This window comes from Lycorma delicatula, chromosome 6, assembly GCF_047948215.1.
Source record: "Lycorma delicatula isolate Av1 chromosome 6, ASM4794821v1, whole genome shotgun sequence".
Classification (NCBI taxonomy): domain Eukaryota; kingdom Metazoa; phylum Arthropoda; class Insecta; order Hemiptera; family Fulgoridae; genus Lycorma; species Lycorma delicatula.
Window position 1 is genome coordinate 126001059 of NC_134460.1, and position 25942 is coordinate 126027000.

Here is a 25942-nt window from a genome sequence, read left to right on the forward strand (position 1 = left end):
GTTCTAGGATAACAGTTATATATTTACGAGTAAATGAAAATATATTAAAAATTTTATTCTAATAGGATTAAACATGTTTACGGAATAACAATGCAAAAAAACAGTAAAAAATACTATGAAACAAAACGTTGTCACGATAGAGAGAATAATGAAGAAACTGAAGACTAAGAAAAGACCGGTCTCTAAAACAATTAGTGGTTGCATGAGCTTTACTGTTGCATTGTCCATTTGGTAAAAAACTGTTGTTTTTTTTTATTACCAAATTCTATTCTCTGAGGTTTTCCTATTCTCTGAGGTTTTTCATCTTGTGAAATAAAAATCTTCTTTGTGCTGTTGAAGCCAACAATCATATTACTTTTACGCGTTGTACAATAGTATTTTGTACAAGTTATTTACGATATTACGTTGAAAAAATTTTATATGCGTTCTCAACGAACTAAAATTCTTAAAAGATGATTGAATTTTTATGTTGACTTGGTAACATTACATCATAAAAAAAGGGTTAAATGAAACCGTGTTGTATACGCAGTATTATAGTATTATTATACGGTTGAGTGAATGAAATGGATTTTATGCAAGGGTGAAAGCACTTTAGGAAGGGGTACGGAAGGTTTCAGAAATGATGATAAAGAATGGTAGTGGAAAGGAGCGAAATGATACCAGCGAGAAAGTGCGGGGAGTTAATAAAGCATGGATAAACACAAACACGCAATCTGCAATTTGCTGCTTGCTCAATAACAACATTGCATTATTCCCGTAAGACCTATTGTCGAACTGCTCACAATTCTGCTACTGTCTTAACCTTATGTAAAATTAATCTCGGACCCGACCTACACTTTGTAAATAAATAACGTATCCCGGAATCTTTTTCACTACTTCCTTTTTTATTTGTACTGTAAAAATTTTCACTTTATGAAATTATAAATATGTTTGCTTTGTTTTATAGATATAATAAAATGCAGTTGAAATTTACAGTATATAATTGTAATAAAAAATAAAAATAGATCCGGGAATACCTTCTGAAGCTTTTATACAATTTATAATAATTCTTCGACGTCACTCACAAAATCGCTATTTTATGAGCGATACCTTTTGCCTATGACACATCATCACTAATGTTTGTCATCATTTACAACAGAACTCGGGAATTTATCATCCTTTGAGTTCTCTTTCAAATGTTTTCCTTGTAAACTGGTCATCATGCCGAACACAATTTTTCCAAACCCCTACAAATACTTTCACGTTAAAGTTTTATATTTTTTTTACTATTATCTTTTACATCCGTCTAAATTAGTTCAATGGGTTGTAGCGACAGCAATATAGTGAAAAACGCACTACTTCACAGTCCATTTTCACCATGACATCATCGTTTGAACTTTTCCCTTTAATCTTTGATCGATATGAGAATTTCACCTACGAGTCGAATCAAGTTCAATGTTTTCTATTTTAGGCATTCTAATATATCTGGTTTTTTTTCCATCAGTAACACAAAAACCTTCCTCTGTATGTTAAAGCAAATGAACAAACCACTTTTAAAAATGTTTCCATTTATTTGATCGAGGTAGCCACCCGAACTCTTCGTTTAAATTATTAATTAATTCAACATCTTCTAATTTTTAAATTCATATTGTGCGCTTCCAGCTTAATAAATTATCAAGAACCTTTGACGATAGCCATTCGAATACAAGGGCTACTTTCAAAATATTCTCAGATGTATCTTTTGCATGATTCTGGTTTACCCAAATTTCGACAATTGGGCGTGGATATTTTTCTTTTTTTAAACTGTGCATTTTTGAAGACATCGAATTCGAAAAGAAACAATATTCATTTATCCGTTAAAAACATTTTTAAAGTTTACTACGTCGACTTCGTGTTTCCAGTATAACCGATTTTCCCTTCTGATATTTCTCCTATTCTACGCAGAGTAAAATATTCTTTACTGTTATGAAGCTCATTTACGAATTGCGTATGTAGTAGAAATCAAAGTAAGCGTAACACTAGAAAAACCGTAGAATAAAATTTTAAATTAAATAATACCTACAGGGACTGATGAAACGCATTTTGAAGATGAAAACATAAGGAAGTTTGCAAAAGAGATACCAGGCTGTACCAACTGGGACTTTGAAATTATTGATGAATGGATCACCTGCGGTGACGATCCAGTTTTAAATTCTGAGGGAAGACGAGGTCGTAAGAAAAGATGATCATCTAACAGCTGAATTGGGGGACGACTTGCATTCAAGGCAATCACACGAAAAAGTTCATGAATTTTTGTTAATCCTACACTAGATAGAGCGACAAAAAGAATGCATTATACACAGATGCTCTGTTAAAGTGACTAAGTGATCTTGCAGCTCATAAACGAAGACCAACATTGCAATAAGTACAAACTACAGATTTTTTATTTTTAAAGAAGATTTAAATTTTTTAAAGATATGTTTTGCTTAGAGGCTCGCTAAGTTTTATTACTTACAGTTCTAATTAAGTAATAAAATCTTGTTGTACTAAGTTTTATTACTTACTGTAATTTTTTCGATTTTTGTCAATTTCAGGAAATTATATTTTTTCTATAACCAGTAACTTACTCAATTTCTCTTCAATAAATTTTTTGTTAGTATGTTCAGAGTATCTTTTTAATTTTACTGAAATTATTTTTTTAATATTTTCTCCTTTTTTTAGTTATAATTAAACAATAGAATGATAGATTCGTAAGTTACATCTTTCAATTAATCGTATTTCTAGTTACCCGGATTCGACCTTCCAAAGATCAGTTCGGATAATCAGCGTTCCTCTTCAGCTTATAAAATAAAATACACTGTCATCCTATTTAACGATGATTATGCGATTGTAATAAGTGTATTGTGCTGATAAGACAGTAATAAACAATGACAATAATAGAAGGACTCTCGTGAATAATTATTTTAACGTGTGAAATGCTGGTTTTAAAATGTCCAGCAATAATCTACTTATCTTCTCTGATTTCAGTACAATCAAGGAAAATAGCATTATTGTTAAATTATTAATTTAATTTATATTACTCGATCCAAAAAGAAGGACATAACGAAAAGAAATCTACTGTGGAGGTACAACAGTAGTGAGAAAAACCCATAGCAGAGTAGCGTGAAAGAAAATAATCATACCGTAATCTATTCAAGATCACATAACGGCTCGATAACAAGTGTAAAAGCAATTTTTTAATTAATAAGCATTTCCAGACAACAATACGATAATAGAAAAATATACTACCTAAACAAAACACAAGTACGCCAGAAGAGCTAGCCCTAAATTAGAAAACTAAATTACATTTTTAGAAAGAAAATTAATTTAGCATAATTTCTGGATTCTATTTTTTTTAAAGAAATCATGATGTTGATAAAATCTAATTTAATTTCGCCACAAAGATAATAATAAAAAAAGAACAAATTAAAACAAGTTAATTCAATTAAAAGATAACCGCGTTAATTCTATTTTCATATCTAAACAGAGATTTTTTTATTAGTAGTTGTTAATGAATACAGTATTTTAAAAAGTTAGCGGTAAAAACTAATAGGGAATTACTGGTGAGAAGGAGGGAAAGAGAAAGTAAATGAAAAAAGAAGAGCAGAAGAGAATGAAGGAGTAAAACTGGTGATAACGCCCAACAATAAACAGCAACCAACATAGAGGGCGCCACCAACGCTTTACTCTCTGGTGGTGAAAATCAATTCTAATTAAGAGTGCCGCACATGTTATCAAGACACAGCACATTTAAACAACTAAGCAACAACTAGCTAGTTTTAAGAGCGCAGCAGCAAGTCAGTAATAGTATACGTTGCAAAATACAGCAACATGTCGGCACATTGGCAATACAAAAAAACGATTTATTAAACAGAAAGGTTCTATCGAAATTTAATAGAACATTATGTAATTCATTCTACAAAAAAATGTTTTAAATAAGATTTTTTTTACGCACGCGATCGATCGATGTAAGCGTAATATACCCAATGTTTGTTTGTTTGTATGTACCGAGAGTCTATGCAGTGTTCAGATTTCTGCAGAAAGATTCACAATTAGTTGCTTTACATGCTGTCCTAGTTGTTCTTACGGCTGCGACGCTTGTAAAGCACCTGAAGTAAAAGAGGCACTATAAAGTGTTTCTTTAAGGATTAAAACTTTTTTAATCCTTTAATCCGAGTTGGTACGGAATACATTACAATTACAAAACTGAAAAGGATACATTAATTGTTTTACATTATCTGTCCCAGTTTTTCTTCTAGATGTAACACATGTAAAAAAAAATTAAAATACAAGAGGCAACATAATCGAATAGGCAATCTGAGTTACAATCTTGAGAGTAATGTTGTCAACTATAAAGTAAGTTCCGTTTTGAACAAAGTGAAGGTGTCGCTTTTAAGACTTTATCACTAGCATTTCGGAGGCATTTAAATATTAATAGTATGTTCACCTTAGTAAAAAACGAAATTGGTTACCGCTTAACTTAATTCATTTAACTGTATTAAGCATGGTATACGATGCCTCATTTTTTTTAGAATAGTTACGACATTTTTTTGAGTTATTTGTGTTTCATGTCAATTAATCTCTGCAATCGTAAAGTTATGAAAACTAAACTTACATACACAAATGTTCCATAATAAACAATTTTTCCTAAATGTTTACTTCCATAGTGTTAGTAATAAATAATTTTATTTATAGTTTCCTAAATAAGTGAAAAAAATGAAATCACTTTGACAACTACGTTTGGGACGAAACAGTAAATTTTTGACAAATATGAATGGAATGATTATAATTTTTATTGTTTACTAACCAAAGAAACACCGCAGCTTCAACTAATTATAACTTAGAAACATACATCTTATTTGTACGAGGAGGTGTTATGTTTTATCTTACAAAATTCTCAATTTAAATAAAAAGTAATATATCGTTTAAACTTCAAGACAGTGTTCTACAAATACCTCAGTTTAAACATTAATTAACGAAATAAATAAAACATTTATACCCGAAATATCAGTCAAACGAGCACTGTAACTATTTTTAATTTTTTAAATAATTTCGAATTTAAATAAATATTAGGGGAAAAAACGGCTGACCGAAAAATATTTGATTTAAAAACATTAACATACTGTTTTCCGTTGCCCTAGAAAAGATTAATTACTAACTTCCTAGGACGTAACTTGGTATATACTTATAAAGATTACCGCATTTAAATGTCAATAATCTTGGCACATCGTTATGGTCACATGTTAATCATCAATAAACAAGAAAATATGAGTTGACACCACACCTAGCTTGTACGCCCATTAAATTACTTACGCACATTTTTTTAAAAGTACATAAAATGTTATTTCACTATTAATCTACTTTTTTTTTCATATTTATTTTTTTGTTATTCTTGAATTATTATTTATTGTAATTTTTTTTTATAATCAGAGGTTAATAATTATTAATAAATCAATACATTTAAATTTAAAAAAAAATAAGTTACGACAAAAGAAAAATGAAAAAAGGAAGCAAATGTTGCAAACGAAGAAAGAATAAAAAGATTAGAAGATAATAAATATAGAGGAAAAAACGTTAAGACCAATGAAAGAATAAAAAGATTAAGGGAGGATGATGAATATAAAGAGAGAAAAATTTGAAAACTAGAGAACGTGTACACAAATTAAGATCAGAAGAATTATATCAAATCAAAGAGCGATTAAATGATTGGCAACAAAAAACAAATAAACGAAATGATTATCAACTCCGACTCAGGGAGAATACTGTCCGACAATATCAGAGGAGTAATGAACTAAAACATAACAATTTTTTGCTATTTATCAAATATCGGGCATGTATGTCTGCCAATATGTTGTTCTTGTGAAGGCCTATTTTTCAGTTACTCTGTAGTTTGCCTTAATGTAGATAAAATTAAACAGAAGTTAAATTAGAAAAACCAAAAATAGTACAATTCTAAATTATAATTTTCAATTAATATTAAATAATCACAGTTTCACCAAATCTATTACATATAAACATATGTAATAATGCCTATTAAATTATATATACACATTTTTAAAAGTACATAAAATTTTTTTCACTAATAACTTCTGATTTTTATATATTTTGTTTTATTGGTATTATTGAATAATTAGTTATTTAATTTTTTTTACAGTCACCGGCTAATAATTATTAATAAATTAATATATTTAAATTTTAAAAAAAGTTTAAAAAAAGGAGATTAAGTATTATTGTTGGGTAAAATTAACAAAATGATAAAATGAGATAGCTCGTTTTTGCCAAAAGAAATTGGACTTTAATTATCACACAAATAAACTGCATATAAGCTAATATGAAATCTACAATTAAACAAAGCCTGAAAACAAAAGAACTTTTGTTCTTTTAAAAACACCTTTTTTTACAATCATACACTTAAAAAATTAAAATGAAATTACGAAATAAACTTAATTATATACAGAATTTATACAAGGAATATCAGCTGAATCAACATATCAATTATAATAATAAATGACAAATACATAAATATACATTTTTCAAATAATTATTTTGAAAATCTTTTGTATTAAATAGGAATCTTAAAACAGTTTAAAGAACTAAATAAAGGGTCCGCCACGGGAAACGGACGTTTTTTAAGTTGGTATTACGCATCCGGTAGGAGTTGGAGAGGGGAGCCAAGGCCGGCGCGTCACTCGTCTGACCTTGCAGTTTATGCGTGTTCATTGTTTAGTTGCCATCATGCCTCTTTGGAATGTCGAGCATCGCGTTTTCGTGTATGACAGTTTTGTGCGGAGCGGCGAATCAGTTACGGAAGTTCAACGTCTCTTTCGTCGAAGGTTTAACGTTCCTCGGCATGGAGATACACCGAGCCGGAACATTTTGCGATGGGTTAATGCCCTTCGTAGTGGAGGTCTAATGAAAAAGGCAGCCACCGAGACCACGTCGCACAGTTCGAACTCCGGAGAACGTGGAACGTGTAAGACAGACTGTTTTAACTAGTTCAAGACGTTCAGTTTGTAGGCATTCTGCAGCACTACGAATATCCAATAGTTCAGTGCGGCGAATTCTACACCGAGATTTAGATTTTCACCCTTATAAAATGTCAGTTGTGCACAAGTTAACAGAGGGCGACTACCCACAACGTGCAGCTTTTGCTGAAGCGATGCTCCAAATTTTGGAAGATGAGCCCAATGCGATTTTGATAATGAGCGACGAGGCTCATTTTCATCTCAATGGTGTTGTGAATCGTCAAAACTTCCAATACTGGGCCTGTGAAAATTCACGCACTTTACATGAATTACCATTACACAGCCCCAAAGTTGGGTGTGGTGCGGCGTCGAGAAATTTGGTATCGTGGGGCCCTACTTTTTTGAGGAAAACGTGAACACTGTAACCGTAACAGCTGATCGTTACGTAAATATGGTGAAAGCATTCTTGAAAACTGAGCTGAGACGACGACGAATCAATCTGCCAGATGTTTATTTTAAACAGGATGGAGCTACGGCCCATACTGCCCGAGTCGATGGCTGCTGTTAGACAAATGTTCCCTAATCGCGTTATCTCCAGATTCGGTGATCTGCATTGGCCCTCTCGCTCACCAGACCTTTCGATGTGTGATTTTTTTCTTGTGGAGGTATTTAAAGTCTTTGGTGTATGAAACCAAACCTCGTACATCGGCCGAACTGCGACAAGCGATAGAGCAGAACATCGCTCAGATCGATCGTCAACTATTGGAGAGAGTGGAGGCTAACTTCAGAGAGCGTCTCCACATTTGTCAGCGTGAAAATGGACACCATCTTAACGATATTATTTTTCGTACATAGGTAAGTCAAACTGCATATTCTCAGAAACTTATTTCTGTCAATAAATTATTTTTTAACCTTAAAATAGTGGAGTGTCGTTAATTTGTAAAATGTCCGTTTCCCGTGGCGGACCCTTTACATTATTATTCAAACTACAAGATGGAATACAAAAGCAGTAATATTACTAGAACAAATCACAATATTAATTACAAAGAAGTCCAAAATCAGAACATCACTTCAGGAGTTATTCTCTTTAGATTAGCTTAAGAAAAGTAATATGAAATCAGTTCATGAATAGATAAGAATTAATCTCTGCACTTAGCAAATTAAATTAAATGATAAGTCAGTATTTAAAAAATCATTTCGAGTAAAGACGTAATTTACCCTCAGCAACTGGCTTTTAATGAACAACCAGAATATTATTAATAATAGTTATCATTAATAATATATAAAATATGTCACACATGAAAAATAATAACATAACCTTTATCTAAGCCACATTTCATGACTAAACTTGAGTGAAGATATGGTTTTTAAGCCAATCTTGAATTTCAAATTCATAATTACAATTAATTGAGTATTTCACTAGTTTTACTAACATAACTGTAAATATAGTCAATAATGAATAATTTTAATTTGCCTTAATCACACATTATTTTTTGTAAAAAATGAACTTGTGAATTAAAGTATACATATAGTTTATCCTTGGCGTAATATACAGTAGTGTATCAGAAAATACAGAGGTAACACTTTGTTTCTAGAAATTGAAATAATACGGAGCATCGCACAATTGTAATAACCAATTTGGAAAGATCCTGCATCGATAAATTTGACTGGTTTGTAGTAACTGAACCACTTTCAACAGAGTACAACAAGACGATATGGCAGCCGAGTATTACCACAACGTTTAAGAATGCACGAAGGCGACGAATATAACCAAACTATATGAGAGAGAGAGAGAGAGAGAGACTAAATCGAATCGCAGGGAACCACACATAGTGAAAGTCTTTCCTGGACTTCACTGTACAAGAGAGAGTCGAGAACGATCCACACAGTGACAGTCAGATCTGAACTAAAAGAGAAGTGGCCGAGTCACAGGTCCACATACCATGAAAGTCTTTCCTGCACTGAAGAAGTGGCGTGATGAGAAGAGGGGGGAAGCAAACTAGGCAACAGACCGAAGAGAGAAGAGCGATTAAAGTATTGCTCTACCGTAGTTTTTAAATTTTACCATCTTTTTGTTGCAATAATATTGATGGTTTTATTTTCTTGATGTATGAGAAGGGAATAAAAGTCTATTACAAAAAAAAACCATTAGTATTCAAATAATTATATTTTTATGTACTCTATTCTGATGGAAATGATTCACCAATAGCGTCAATACACGCCTTTCACCCGAGTTGCGTCCCATTAAGTTAAACAATACCCTCACTAAAAACTTCGTAATTAAGTACTGTACAAGACAGCGTAATATACATTATTTCGGACTAAATAATTGGTTATTGTATACAATTATTGACTCAGCCTAACAATCGGCCAATTTAATATTTAGGGTTAATTGGACTAGATTAGCGAGCATTATTTAGCTGATATCGTACGAAGTTCAGAAACTCGTTCAATTCATTTTTGTATTTTAATCACGTTAACGTTTCATTATGATCTACCAATAACTTAAAATCGGTGGACACAGATTTCAATGAAGTATATTTCCGAAGTAACAATAAATATTAGCTACGGATTGTACAAAAAGAAAAAATTTAACACAAAACTATTCACACAAATTCAAAACATTACCATTGTCGTTACGCGAAAATGTTAACTTTTTCATTTTAAAATAGTAGGTCAAAACCTACAATAAAGCGACACTTCTATATTTACAATCAGCAACATATGCCACACTATAAACTTTTAAATACGCGTTAATTTCCAAACAATTACCCATAACTTTCACAGAATCGTTTTTCTGTGTATTCCATGGGCATAAAGTTAAGTTAATTTAAAAATAGATAAGGGAATTTTTCTTTTGTTCAATATTTTGATAAAAAGGTTTGGTTGAACATTAACAGAAGTCTAGTTGGAACACAGAAATATACAATTTTTGTAGCCATATTACGAAATCAGTAATTAAGCTTCGAACTTAACGGTCAAGTTACAACGCGTCTGATACGGCATACGTTATTGTTCTTCTTAAAGCATTGTTTCATCGGTTTTTTTTTTTGTTTACATATCCGATTATATCATGGTAACTGTGTTCGATGAAAGAAAGAATGCAATTTCTGTAACAGCAATTTAACTAAAGGTTTCGAGAAACTGATGACAAATTAGTAGGCAAATAATTGAAATACAGCAAATTTATGTGTAAACTATACGAGGGAATAAAATAAATATTAATAACGAATAATAATGAAGACAGAGCAGAAATGATTTAATAATAGTAATACTCTAAAGAATAAAATAAGTTTTAATTAGAGTATATTATGTAAAACGAAATATTAAAAATAAGATGTTATATTAAAATAGTTAGAAAAGTTTTTATAACCCAGCAAGGAACCGACATCGATCAATAAACTGCTGTAGAGTACATAGGAAGAAAAGGATGGAAGGTGGGAAATGTAGAGAAGAGAACTGTAATAGCACAAAACACAAGAAAGAGTTTCGTAAAGTTCATGAACGGCTAGTTTGTTTTTTGATGGTCTGAATTTTGGCAATGAATGTTCAGTGACTTAAATCCGGTCCGTACTGTACATTAAATAAATACTCTGTATAAAAATACACAACCAAAATCCGGAACTAAGAGTATTTAATGACCGTAATTCATTTTTTTAACCTAATACTTAATAAATTTATCAAACATGGGCCGTTGGTATGATTATGCAATAAATAATTAAAATATATAAAACCCATTTTCCAACAATTTTTTAATGCGTCCTAGCGCTTTCAGAAGCGAATTCCATCTTCAGGAACTTTGTCGTCATGTGTAGAATTGTTATGTAAAGTGTGTAAAATATATAAAGGTGGTCGTCATGTGTTAAAATTGCGTCGACTTAACGTCCTATGATAATGAATGTCTCCACAGTTATCTAACGGTGGAGAGATTCATTATGACAGGACGTTAACACATGACGACCACCTTTATATATTTTACTTACTTTACATAACAATTCTACTCATGATGACACGTTTTAGTTAATAAAAAAGTTTTAAGTTCATGAAGATGGAATTCGTTTCCGAAAGTGCTAGGAAGCATTAAAAAATTGTTGGTAAGTGGGTTTTATATTTTAATTATTCAACCTAATACTTATATATAACGTATTTACTGATCTATATGATAATGTTACAAAACTCTTACATAAGCGAAGGATAAAAATTCCTCTTAAATAGACTTGCAATATTAATAAATGTCTAAAGTTATCTTTAAGGATTTATAAATTTTATAAACATAAAAAATATTCTAGTAATGTAGAATTAATAAGAGCTGTGTAAGAACACTAAAAATTGTACAGGTAGGATGTAAAAGATTACTTTCATTCACACAGCAATACGACTGATAAAGTTTTAAAGTTATTTATAGAAAATTGGAATTGTGGAGCAGAAATTTAAAGCAAAAAACCTAGAAATGTTTGCAATGTGAATGAATATGTTAGAACTTACAAAGCTGAAGAACAACAGGTGAAAGTTGTTTTTGTAACCATTGAAAATCATTTAGTCATGCTGGCAAAAAATTTTAAAGAGTACTTTCTTCCTGATGAAAATTTGGTAGCAAATTACGAAACTAATTAACTGCTGAAGAAAAAATCTTCATAGATGTCACGGCAAGTGGCGAAATCAAAAGACAATTTAGTAATAAATCACTCTGAATTTTTGGCAGGGATTGATGATGAGTTTTATGCACTGAAAACAAGATCTAGCAAAACTAACAAGAACTACCAAAAGATCCATTTTTTCAATTGGAGATTTTCCACATGAATTCTACAAAATATTCCAGGTTTTAGAAAAATCATACCTCACTGCATCTTAATCAGTTATTTCACAGGCCATACACACTCTATAATATTCTGTGAATGAATTTGATAATCCAGGACCTTAAAATTATTCAATTGATTCACCTGTAAGTGTTCAAAACCTTTCTCTTTATATCCTGTGTAAGCTCTTTCCACCTATCACAATAACACACCAGGAACAACATTTTTGTTAATTTCATGGTATTAATACTTCAATCAACCAGAGACAAAATATCCATGTTCACAGCACAAATCCCAGCATAGTGTTGCGATTAAAGTCTCCCAACAGTCTTTTTGCATTGAGAAAAAGTTCTAAACTGCCTGTACACTTTAGCTGGTCCCCAGTAACATGCCATTAACTTACATAAAATTTGCTGTAATTATCTTCCTTACCCAACTACTTCAGTCGATTAAAACTAAGGTTGACAGATAGAGCTGTTCTTGGCACCATTATACCGATTCAAGTGTCCAGCAATAAAAAACCCCTGATGGTTGGTGAAGATTATCAAATCAATTTCTTCAGATCATATTCACAATACTACAACAAGCAAGTCTCATGACTTTGTTATATTTCCTGACACCAAAACAATCGACGACTTCGTCTAGAGGTATATTAACAATATGTATTTTATATGTATTACCCTGTCCACAACTCTCAATGAGCTGAATCCTTTCGCTATTATAGCAGATGTACACTGACAGTTAAAGACAAATAAGCAATTATTCGTGAGATAAATAAATTGCAATATATGCACTTTTAGTTCCTGGGTGATTAATCATTCTTTATTTATAAATAACAAACACATGTACTTAGCCATTTTAAATCGAGTGAATCATTTTGAATTACATTATAAAAACTTTACCTTTCATCTTTAACTTCATATAAAGATTTACAAACATTTTATAATTTCAAACCTAAAGTGGAGGTACATGTTGATTAAAAAGAGGTCTTCAAAATATTCCTAATATTGTTTTACTTGTGTAAATGGTTATGTATTATTTTAATTAGACTTAAGTAATGAATATTGCTACATATTTGTTTGTAATATTATAAAGTATTTTATTAGAAAACAAAATTTGGTGCGATTTTTACCACTGCCAAATAAGGAATCTTCATTTGTTGATTTGACATAAAACTTGATTTAAACTTAATTGCATATTCTTGAATTAATCAGCTTTCTACTTAGAAAATAAATCTACAAAACTAAAATAAACCCCCAAAACAAAACAAAGTTTAATTTAATAATAAGAATTAAAATTTTAAAAGATTAATCTACTAAAATATATATTTTTTGCTGTTGAATATTACTCTAGAAGTAGACTTTATGCATGAAAAACAGATCAAATAGATGTCATTCATCTTGTACAGGCTGTTTTATGGGAGAATCGTTTTCCATAAGAAATATTGTTGAGAGAGAGAAAGAGATGTATAATATTTGTTAGAAAGAAACGGGCTACAGAGATTGAAAAAAGAAAGAGAGAGTGAGAGAGAGAGAGAGCAAAAGAGCAAGAGGAATTGGGTTAGCTGCACAGCGGTTAGTATAAAGAAGCACGTGACAGGAAGCTTAAGCAGCCTGGAAGCAAATGGCGCAGTAGATTTATGTAAATATATTATAATCAATAAATAATATCTTGATATTATTATTAATATTTGTATAAAATTTAGAAAATTTCATAAATTTTAGTTATTGTTAAAAAATATTATAAATAATTTACATTACTTTCTGTAAAAACAGGAAAAATAACAATCACCTTTATACTGATGGGAATAAAAGTTATACGACTATTCAAGATATAAACTTACTCATCCATATTTTACACTATTTAGAAAAGATTTTTCCAGCCGATTGAAAATTTATCATTTCATTATTATTAACATCACCATATATTATCTGAGTTATAAGATGTATTTAGAGACCAAAAATAAATTCATCTGAAAAATAGAAAGAAAAATATCATAATAAATTTACAGTTTTAGAGATGTATTCGTATTGCTGATGTCATCAAACTTTCAATAACAAATTGCATAGGCTCATGGAGATGATAAAGAAAAGATACGTATCTCTTCTTTATGATATTATATCAGTACATACTTAAGCAAAATTTGTTCCCTTTTTTAAGTAGTTAAACTATAGATTAAACTTTATAAGATAACTTTTATCCAATAAAATTAATGGCATTCATTTTAATCACTCACATTTTTCAAAATTCTACAGTTGTTTTATTGGATAACAAAAAAATGTATACCTATATACAAATTCAACCACTGAACAAAATAAAAAGGAAATTTATAACTGCAATATTTGAGTTTGAATCACTTGAATGTGAAATAGAACTTACAAATACTGCTAGTTTCATGTTTTTTCTGAATCATAGGAAGATTGCAGTATATTTATCATTATTACATAAGTTTTGATCAAGGGAAAAGGTATATTTGACAAAAAATCAATGGCTAACTGTGACATCCAGATTGGTAATTCTAGCGTAATAAGAAAACAAAGGAATCTCTCTTATTAAAAGATTCTAATAAAAGTATATTTAGATTTGATATAGGAAAAATAAATTAGAATACTAATTAATTATGAGATATCACATTTAAATTATAAACACTAAAAAAACTTTATAAAAAGTACATCATAGATGAACAACAAAGAGTATATGAAAGTAACAAATAGTCATGCTCCTTTTAGTCACAGCTGGATTTGCATGTCACTAAAAATTCTTATGTAAATTGGCTTCTAAGCCATAATTATTTTCAACTTCTACATAAGCTTTATAAAGCCTGAAACTCAAAAGCAATCTGTAACATTTTTCAAAATGTTTTGTTCAAACTGGTCCATTGGATGTTTGCATGCTATCAGAATTGTTGTTAATAAACTATCAATCTGCTGCAATATTTTATCCACAAGACAAATCACGACAGGACCAGGTAGTAGTATTAATCAATTAGGAGCAGCTGTTGAACATATTATATCCCTAGTATTACATTATACTGTATTAGCAACTTGTTCTATATTTAGTGGTTTAAGTTTCAAAATCAATAACAGTCGTATTAAAACGCAAGTCTATGAGTTTGAAGCTCATTAAATATAAATTAAAAACAGTGAAGAAAATTTTTACAAAAAATAAAATGATAATTATTTACAAAAATGTTTATTGTAAACATTTAATTTTGTCTTTCTTTTAATTTAAGTTTTAAGTTAATTGAAGTTTAACTTTGCTTTTTTGTATTTAAAATATTGATTTTAATCAATATAATCACTAAATCCCATTAGGATACAGTTTATCCATTTAGGTAAAACAGCATCCAGCAGTAAACTTCTACCCAATATTCTCCATTGTTAAAAAATTGTGTTGGTAATATATAAAATGACTGCAACTTCCAGCTGTCTACAAGTAACAAAAGCAGAAGGAATTCTTATGACATCATTTACTTGTGGAAGGAATTAAATGTAAGCAGAACAGAAAGTAGTTTCCTTGGTTTATTTTAATCCTTTATCGGTGGGCAAAAAATTATCTGATAAATATTAACAACTTTATCTTACATTATCATTCATATCTCAATTAAACCTTATTTCACCATCAACTAGTTCAGAGCTAATAATAATATAATAAATTATACAATTTTATTATACACAACATGAATCAACATAAGCTTTAAGAACAGCACTTAAGATTACACTTCAAGTAAATAAATATTGCCATGTAGAAGAAGCAGTTAAACTTTACAATTAATGATTCCTCAATTATGTCTTCCAGCTCTCATTTGCTGCATGGTTTTAAATAGCTAATATATTTTGACCCAGTAAATCTAGGATTAATACAGCTACATTCTAAACTGTCACACCTACTTATATCGTCGCCTAAATAAGCTATATCAGATTTCTCCAAGACTTAGGGGTTATTATCATACCACAGACTCCTTAGTAAGCAAAAGAATGAATAAAGGAAATAGAAGGAAAACATATTACATAAGATTTGAATAAAAAAATACTCCATTTTCTTGCATAATAAAATTTTGCTACATGCTGCTTTCAAAGTTAAAAAATTAGGAATGCAATATTGAATTTTTTATTATTACAAATAACGTCCATTTTATTTCAGTTAAACCTAGACATGAATGAGATATTATAGTAAGAATAACAGAACGAAGTCATTAAATCTGAGAATGCATAACTTTGCATTATAAGTAGGGGTCAAAGAGTACATTAAACCTCATACACTTAACATTTCGCTCTTGTAATTTCTATTCATTCTTACCACCCTTAATTCTAAAACAACATCCACGCAAACCCTCCATGCAAAATTTATGAATAAGTAATTGTATATCTTTAAGTCAGCATGTTTATCACAATTTCAGTAATGTATACAATTGTTTAAACAAACAATAAAATTAACATGCAACTTGAAAAATTAGTAAAAATCTATTTACTGTATTTTAACGTTTTTTCAAATTCTTAAAATAAAATATATACTTTGTTTTGTTATGTTGCAATAAAATATATTTGCTTTTTTTTGTTCATATTATTAATTTTTATATAAACTTTTGCAATTATAAACTGAATCAAATACATTCTTCGCAACAAAAAAAAAACACACAACTATAAATTGTATTTCACAACTCCCAAAAAACATAAAAATTAAAAATATATTATTGTATATATATATTTGTTTTTAAATTGTAAACTTTTTTTAAAATACCTCTAGATTTTTTTGTGGAGTTTGTTCACTGCAATGCATACATGGTCACCATTGCTGTTTAAGCAATATAGCATGTTCTATTTATCTTATTTTTTATTAATACAATTGAGTCATGAGTTTTTCAAAAGATAGTGAAATTTTTAATTTCTGGAATAAATTAGAAAATTAATATTTCTGATACTGATAACTTAAGTGAAGATAAACCAAATATGTGTCTTAGTGAAACTGTGAAAGTGACTGATCTTCAATATAATAATTTGGATGATTAAGATGACAAACTTGAATTCTTTGTTCAACCAACAAGTGAAACTCAAAATGATAATAATGCAGAATCACAATTGCAAATAATTAAACTTCATGTAGAGGATATGTTATTGAAAACTTTTCTCCTTAAGTTACTGTAGAAATTCCTCAAAATCCTGGCACAATGTAAAAACTACTATGATGACAAGATTACAGGAATTTGTAAATGTAATGTGGAGAACTTGTTTAACAAAAAAAAAAGGAGAGGAAACTTAAACTGGTTAGTTACCAAACTATCACATTTACTTCCACGTAATGATGTTAAACATCCAAACCATGGTAGTCTTCACCACTGGGATATTTCCAACAGTATATTCCTGATGATCTAATAAAATCACAATTTATATAAGAAAGATAGTTCTTTCAAAATTGTCTCTGAATAAGAGATAAAATCTTCTTAATATTATTTACTATGACAGGGGCAGTTTTACAACCTCAGATAATAAAGAAATACTGTCATAATACGAATAAGAATCTTTTGTGAAGAGAAATTTAAATTGACACAGTAAGAGATTTTGCCACGACTAGGAATTATTCTTTTCAGTTAGAACAAAACCATCATCTTATAGATATTGCTAATAAGCATTACCTAGAACTAAATGATTGTTTGTGGAAAGTTAAAACAATTTGTGAAGCAATGAAATCTAATTGAAGAGAATAAAAATATGTAAGTTATAACTTATAACATTTACTGGAATATTACAAATAAGACAATACATAAAGAGGAAATCAAATTGCTACAAAATAGTCTTTGCTGTGCATGGGAACTGTAGGTGTTGATTTCATCCTATTTTAAGGATCAACAGACTTATGAAAATTATTAAAGTATGTTGTCTTCATTAAACCAGTGTCTAGTGATAGTTTAATCCTTTGCCATAATAAACTCCCTCATCAGTATGCACTAAATATTATATTTTTATAATTACTTTACACCATTTAATATTTTTAGAGCATTAAAACATAACATTAAAATTCTCCTTTGATGGATGAAAGGTTATGAAAAAAACAAAAATAAAACAAGAAACGGCATCTGAAACTGTTAGCAATAATGGGATGGTAACAATATTAGTTCACTGGTCTGACAAAAAACTTATAAATTTAGGATCTAACTGGATATCATCAGGAAGATTTAATACCATTTACAGATACAACAAAAAGAAAGAAGCCAAGTAAATTACTGAAATTGTAAAAGTTTGCAATAGGAACACGAGTATGGCGAATAAATTTGACTGATCTACTATCAAATTTTCTTATAACAAAAATAATTGATGCTAATTCAATAGATATGGCTGTAGTAGTTGTGGTTTGAATATTGTGATGATGCAGTGGGGTTGAAGACTCCAAAGAACAAAATAATTATGACCTTGGTGAGATTTATAATTGTGTAGATGAGAATGTTGGAAAATTATTATCAACTAAAAGAAAAAGAGGGTGCCCCCCTCTCAATAGAATATTGAAATATTCAATAGAATATTGATCTGCTACCAGAAAGGAAACAATCATATGAAGTTACCCCTTCAAAAAGTAATCGATGAGATATCATTGATCATCTTCTAGAATAAGACATAAAAGAAATCTCACTATGCAAATCAATCAATTGTAACGACAAAAAGCATGTCTATTGATTTAAATATAATGCACATTCTGTTTTGTAAGAAGGAAGAACTGTTTATATAAAATTTTTGTTGAATGTTCAAATTTATTTTACATAAATAACTTTATTTTTTTAAATATTTTCTACTACAGTTAGACATTTTTAATTAATACAATTTTCTACCAAATTTTTAAAACTGTATAATATTTTTTTTACATAATTTCATTCTAATTCAATGAAGAGATGGTGTGAACAACAATAGTGAAGTTAAATAATTACGATCAATAAATTTTATAATATTGATCCTTGATAAATTAATTAGGTTATAATTAAAATAAAAGGCAGAACAAAAGATTTAACAGCTGCAGCAGAAATAAGATAGGCTAGCTGTTATGACCGTTACAAATTGCCGCCATGTGTAAAAACTACACAATATCATACCTGACTCACGTCCCTATTATTATTAGATTCATAAAATTAGTGAGCACATTGTTATATAAATAACCGAATTTAATTTTTTGTTTTCTTTCGTAAGCCAAACTTTACAATAAAACGTGCAAAAGTTCCAAAAACAGTTTAATTTTCGCGCGTTTTCTCATCAACCGATCAAGCTAATTTATCTTTACTGTTAAATTGTATTTGATTCGTACCGACTACATACTTTACTTTTAAAACTGAATTTATCGAATTGCACCAGACAACTTACATTACATGCTTTTTAACCTAGATACATCTTAAAGATAGATAACCTAACTTGTAAATAAGACCTAAGTTTAATAGCAAACTCTTAATTACATATATTCGTGTTTTATTAGGCGTTTAAAACAAAACTTTGTTGAAAGTAGAATTACCTTGGATGGTGACCAATAATTAAAATTTTTATGCATTCCAGATGTTAAAAAAATGTGTACATTTACAAAAATCGTAACATTTTTCCACAATATCACAAACACACGTTATCAAATCCAGACATTTTAAAGAATAATTGCTTTCTAATAAGTATACAAAAGGACTGACTATAGATTTATCTACAAAGTTTAGAAATAACACGCTTCCTTAACCATTAACAATTTTACAATCTCCACATAAACAGATTTATTACTCGGTATACATTGAATAAACAATGAGTATATCATTCTCACTGAAGATATAGCACGTGCACTAAATATTCACTGACGTAGCAATATAATCAACCGACTAGCGCAACCGTTAAACTCGCTAAGCGTTCAACCAACCATTCAAACAGTTCAGACACCCAAATCCCCCTCTGCAAAGCACACATCATGTCAACGAAACCAGTGACGTCACGCAAGTATGAATAATACTGTGTTACAGCTGGCCCGTTTCGATACAGCTGCTTATACAATATTAGTGTTAGGAACAAAACCGTTGCCGAAGGTATTATTAGATTGTGAGGTCTATTTACCTTCTCGGTTTAGTTTGGTTGTTTAGCACATCAGTTTTATAATATATATCTATATAAAAATTTATAAATCATTTTATTAATATTATTTTCAAATGTTACTGATTATCGGATAAAAGATTCCATATTATAAAAGCTAAATTTTATTCACCAAAATTAAACATTTCATCAACTTTCTCAAAGTAAGTAAACGAATTTGTAACACTTATTCTAAATTTAACAAAAGAAATTTTTATAAATAATTTTACAGTAGAAGACTCAGAAGCGGATCATTACTTAAATTATAATGTATAAAAGAAATATATACGATATAGTATACTGTTAGTTGTTTAACACTATTGAATCTACCGATTATTTTGTTTGTTCTTATGTCAATGTGTTTTGTAAAGCCGCATATCCACATACAACCCATTGCATCTGCTCACTGTACACTGTATATATTTTAATTGAATTTACTCATATTATTTTGTTGTAAATTTTATTTACCATACAAATGGGAAAATTAAAAGATGATGCTGGAGGATATGAGTATTATTTCAAACATTTTTTTTAAAACTATGATCTTTTGAAATGACTAACTAAATTTTATAATTGCAACATTCCTAATAACTTCTTACAATTTATAGCAATTGAATTGGTTGTTAACTTATTTAAAATTTAAAGTTTTTAATTTTCTCTAAAGGAACATTATCACCAATGGATCATATCTTGTCTCTATTCTCTTTTAACCAGTAGTTATCTGCTTTCATTATTTTTCTTTCAAATTCTTTTTTGCAACTGCTGTTTACTGGAAAAACAACAGGAATTGATTACAGTTTTTATCATACCTTTTCTAATTTATCACCTTTCTTTATCATATGTTGTAGTTACCTGACTGCTGTACACACTATGAATTATATTTTTCTGAAACTGATTTTCCATAAAATTTTTAACATCTTGACTTATTCTACCATTTGAAATGTCTGTTCAATGATACCATGTATTAGCTTGGTTTTTTCTTTAGCATGTCTAAGGAGGTTAATCTGAGACTAAAACTACCTCTTTAGTATCTACAGTCTTTCTGATACAAAATTTGTCTTCATGTATTCTATATTACAACTTTCATTTTAATCATATGTAAACTACACCAGTGTTTTCAACATATGTCAGACTGATAATGAGATAGTTGTAGCACATATCTGCTTCTTCAGTTTTTGTGTTTTAACAAAACATTTTAATTTTTAACAGAGTACACATCCCATATCTTATTTAATTTTCACCGTAATTAAAATATTTTGCTCGTTCAGAACATAGTTATAAATTATTTAGTACATATCAAGAATAATAGGTATACTTCTCCACAGATAAAATAGAAATGCTCCAATATTCGCCTGAATGGATAAATGGAAACCATGGGAAAAATTTGATCAGCCTACTGGCGTAAAATTAATAAATAAAAAAATTTTTGCCACATATTCTGAGCGATTCACAAAAAATGTAATAAATTTTCAGGACAGTAAATCTCTCATTTATTAGTCGTTAACAAAGCTATTGTCCTACAAACTTAAAAAAAAATTTGACTCTAAATTTTGTATTTTATGTCGGATATCTTAAATACTATTGGAGTTACAGCTCTGGGACATGTTTTATCCTGTTTTCCAGCTCACATTACATAAGAAACTACTGACTTTACTCTTTAATTTGGGTCCCAAAAATTACAGTATATCATCTTTTTATTAGAAGAGCTGAAATCTTTCACTAGCCGTAACTTGAAAACAAAGCATTTCCAGACCTATGTTTATACATAAGCTTTTTTCATTATTTTCACTAGTAGAACATGTTGTGAAAGTTTTTTTCACAACATTACTCTATATGTAATAGAACATGTGAGTTATTCATAATTAGCACCCATCAAAAACTACTGAAGATAAATTGATGAAAATTTGTAGACACCTTGATCTTATGGTGTAGTGCACATTAAGAAAAGATTTTGTTAAATTTGCAAATTTAAAGGATTAAAATGGAATAACAATGAAATCTTCTATTTTTTTTATTTTCTCTGTTAATATATGAAGATTATCAATTTTATTTTTGGTGTTTGTAATCTGTATGTGAATATCTAAAAATCAATTTCTAGATTTTGAATTCGATCTTGAAACGGGTGAAGAAAGGTAAAAAAAATTTTAAATATGATTGCAAATTTTTCCTGTTTCTAATTATTATAAACGAGATATTCACTCGATTTGGACTTGCAAATACTCTTCAGATATCTAAAAACCATTTTCGGTTATTTTTTTAATTTTATTATTTTTAGGGGTAAAAAAACATTTATTTTTACATTTTGCCATTTTATACTATTGACAGTGAATCAATCTTTATGAGATGTGATAATATTGTGTTGGAATTTATGTTTGTAATTCTGATTATGTATTTCACAAGCGAAGCTGCGATGGAAAATCTAAAAACTAATTAGTGGGTCCTGTACTGACCAAACGTTTACTCTGAATCAATTACAATGTATTGATAGATTTTATAAATTGAATAGACTTAATTTTTATTTATCATTATTATTCTTACAAGAGTTAGTTGAATGAACACAGAGAGCAGAACTGGGCAGAGTCGGGGTCCTGACCAGCTAAACATACGCTGACTGCGATGGGAAACACATGTAACCATGTAACATGAAGCTACGACAGGGATGCTAGTTCATAAATATAAACACAAGTTTAAGTTAGTATTTTTAATTCTTTAAATATTAGTCCATGATTCGTATTTATGAGTGCCAAACAATGATCTGACAGTCCATTTTTGGATCTTGAAAACAAAAGAGGTGCCCCAAGTGACAATATCATAATTTAGACGGGGATTTATGTGAGTATAATAAATGTTTAATGATGATGACAAATGTGGCATTTTATTAAGGTACTTCATAGCAAAACATAGAATAATTTTTGGAAAAAAATGTTAAAATTTTCGGTAATTATAAACATGGGAATTCTGTAAAAGTGTAATGATGGATTGAAAATGTAATATTTGTATAGAAGAAATGCAAACAATGAAAGGTAAATCAATATAATATTAATACAATGTTGTATATCAAAACAATAATAATGTATTTTTATTATTTCACTTTATTACATTTGTACCTTTTGTTAAATAAGTTATTAGTGAATTTATTTACTATTAATTAATTCAGTCTCTAAAAAAAACTCTTATGAAAAATCTATTTATAGCACTAAACTTGATGTGCTGATTTATTGTTTATTAAGAAGGTAGCATATTTCAAAAGTAGGATATTCTCTTAACCTACTTTCTGTACACTATCTTTTGTTAAGTTCCCAGAAAAATCTTCCTTCGTAAATAATATTTAACAGAAGTAATATGTTACAGAAAGCTTATTTAGATCAATATGAGCAGTTTACTGCGTTATGTTAGATAAGTGTTTTTTTTTTTTTAATTAATTATATGAAATATTTCTATAACTGAAAAAAAAAATCAATCCATTGTACCAGATTTTTTTTAAGTGCTCGGCTTTTCTTTTCATTTGTTACTGAAAAGAGACAGTTGTATGAATACTTACATATTTTATTCATATATTAAAATATGCTATAATCAAAAATGTTGTAAGGCAACATGACATGAGATCAAGTCACTACTGTAATTTATATAACCAACCTCAAAAACAAACTGCTTCTGGCCAATATCTTAAAATAGTTTCCTACAGATCTTCAGTAATCCACCAATTCAAAGATATTGTTGCACATCAGCTCATTAAACTCACCAAAATGAAAACTACTTATACATTCAACTCTACAAATCCTGCACCTTCACTTCATTTTGATTACCTGTATTAAAAACATACTTACTTTCAGAGAAAAATGCTGTGATTAGTCCTTGTACTTTGATTGTATTACAGCTGCAAGAAAAAGTAGGACAGATAGTGCAAAGCAACAAATTAATGTACCACTTATATCAAGAAGCAAAGATTAGCTACTTATTGACTTTAGGAAATTAACAAAAGCATTATCATATAGACACACTAGGGTCATTGGGAGAGTTATTGGCCTGACACAGAGAGAGGAAAAGTATAATCATATGACTATGATATTTGTCAAGTATCCTTTAGTTTGCATGCTGCAAAGTTTCAGATGTGAACGTGTAGTTGCTTGTTTGTGGCGATCGAATAAAACAAATTTTGTTATTTTTTCTCAAAAATGGATAAAATAAATTTGAGCTGGTATAAAGTACTTTATTTTAAAAGGTTTAACCTTGACAGACAGGCAAAAAGAGTTAGATTCCATTCTGAAGGCTTCTTTCCCTTCATTTTCGATGGTAAAAAAGTGGGCTTCTGCATGTAGATATTTTCATACATCCCTTCAAGGTAATGAACACTCAGGAAGTTCAAATACCCTACCACTGACAAAATGATCGCAAAAATCCACAATGCCATATTAAATGATTGTCGACTGAAGGTATGCAAGCTTGGTAACATTGCAAAAATCTATAGATTTTGTCCAATATTATTTACATGATGTTTTGTTTATGAAAAAGCTTTTCACCCAATGGTTGCCACGTTTAACAGTTGACCAAAAATTTATGTACAACTAAATACTTCTCAATGGTGTTTAGACCTATTTATGTGCAATTCTACTGATTTTCTTCAACATTTTAAAACAAACAGAAGAATTCACAATTATATGGTCAGAGACCATACAGAGGTTGGTGGTGCGCAAAATCTGTAGGAAACATTTTAGTCATGGTTTTTTTTGTATTCTCTTTGTGTAGTGCTCATAGAAAATCTGGAAAAAAGTAGAACCATTACTGGAAAGTATTAACGCTTCACTACTGGATCAATTGAAGGATGCTATTCTGGCTAAACATCCACATCTAGCAGAGAAGAAAATACTCTTTCAAGCCACAATAATGTGCCTGTAAACAGTGATTCCATATGTGCTGGATTTAGCTCCCTGCAATTACTTCGTCTTCCCAAACTTGGCAAAATGGCTCACTGAATGAAGATTCACTTGAAATAATGAGGTCAAAGCTGAAATAACCATGTAGGTTGAACGAATTGCATTATGCTAAGGATATTAAAAATTTGGAAAGACTTGATCTAAAATGCAGGGAATTGCAAAAATCTGGTGTTTCTTTGTCAGGCCAAGAACTTTCTGAACTGCTCTTGTATATGTATACATCTGAATTACAAATGTTATCTTAAGCCATATTTGTATGTAAAAAATATTTATTTGTTTTATTTTTGTTAATCTCACATTTACTAATTAAGCCTTTGAAGAAAAAAGTGTGTGATCATAAAACGAGTCATTATTAGTTATAAGTTTTGTTAATATTCTTCTCATTTTTTTAACATAAGATGTGGTTTAGATTCATAAGTGTCTATAAGAAGAGGAAACATTATAATACAAGTAATACAGAAGAAGATTTAACAAAACATGGTAGAAAAGATTTGAAGGGATTAAGTATGTGGGATCCGGAATGTAGAGTTTTGCAGGAGAGATGCAGACAGGATAGACTTTAGATTCAGACAAAGGCAATTTGTCATGGAAGCATAACAAAATAAATCTTAATTTAATCATAAAAGTAGATGGCCTAGTTATGATTATAAAGTAAGATGTGAAAGAAAACAGAGGTGGGAAAGGTTTTCAAGGAAGAATGATGAAGAAACATTTAAGTGGAGGTCCATGATATGCAGCCCAATCCAGTAACAGTTTTATGAAGGGAAAGAATTATAATGATAATGGGTTCTGTTGTTAATACTGCCTAAAAACATAAATTTTGCTTTAGAGAAATGTAAGATATAGCAAGAACAGATAGATATATCTAGCTGTAGATTTTCTACATTTTTTTAAATAAGTTACTGCCATAATAATGGAATTTGATTAAAAAATTAGATTAATATGTACATACTATAGATTATACTGAATGGCAGAGTGGTATTCCAGTTTCAGTGCTAATGTTAATATCATTTTTATTTAATAACATAACATGAAGGATAAGCTGGCGTAAATAAAAAAAATTGTACAACTTGGAAAAACATCAGGGTTTAAGTTACCAATCTTCATGGCAGAGTAATACGTCTCCCCTGCCTTTTGTACAGAAAGTTCTTGGTTTGATCCCAGTTAGCCTG

The 25942-nt window shown here is 29.6% G+C and overlaps 2 protein-coding genes across 2 annotated transcripts in view; one reads left to right on the forward strand and one right to left on the reverse strand.

Annotated features, from left to right (window-relative positions):
• Positions 1 to 25942, reverse strand: part of LOC142326201 (dual specificity protein phosphatase 22) — a 235284-nt gene that overhangs the window by 130063 nt on the left and 79279 nt on the right. The gene's annotated exons all lie outside the window — the stretch shown is intronic.
• The window catches only part of LOC142326203 (transmembrane protein 42), a 136319-nt gene continuing 130116 nt past the window's right edge, over positions 19740 to 25942 (forward strand). The window contains exon 1 of the mRNA XM_075368487.1: positions 19740 to 20000. The gene's annotated coding sequence lies outside the window, so the exon portion shown is untranslated. The remainder of the gene's footprint in view (positions 20001 to 25942) is intronic.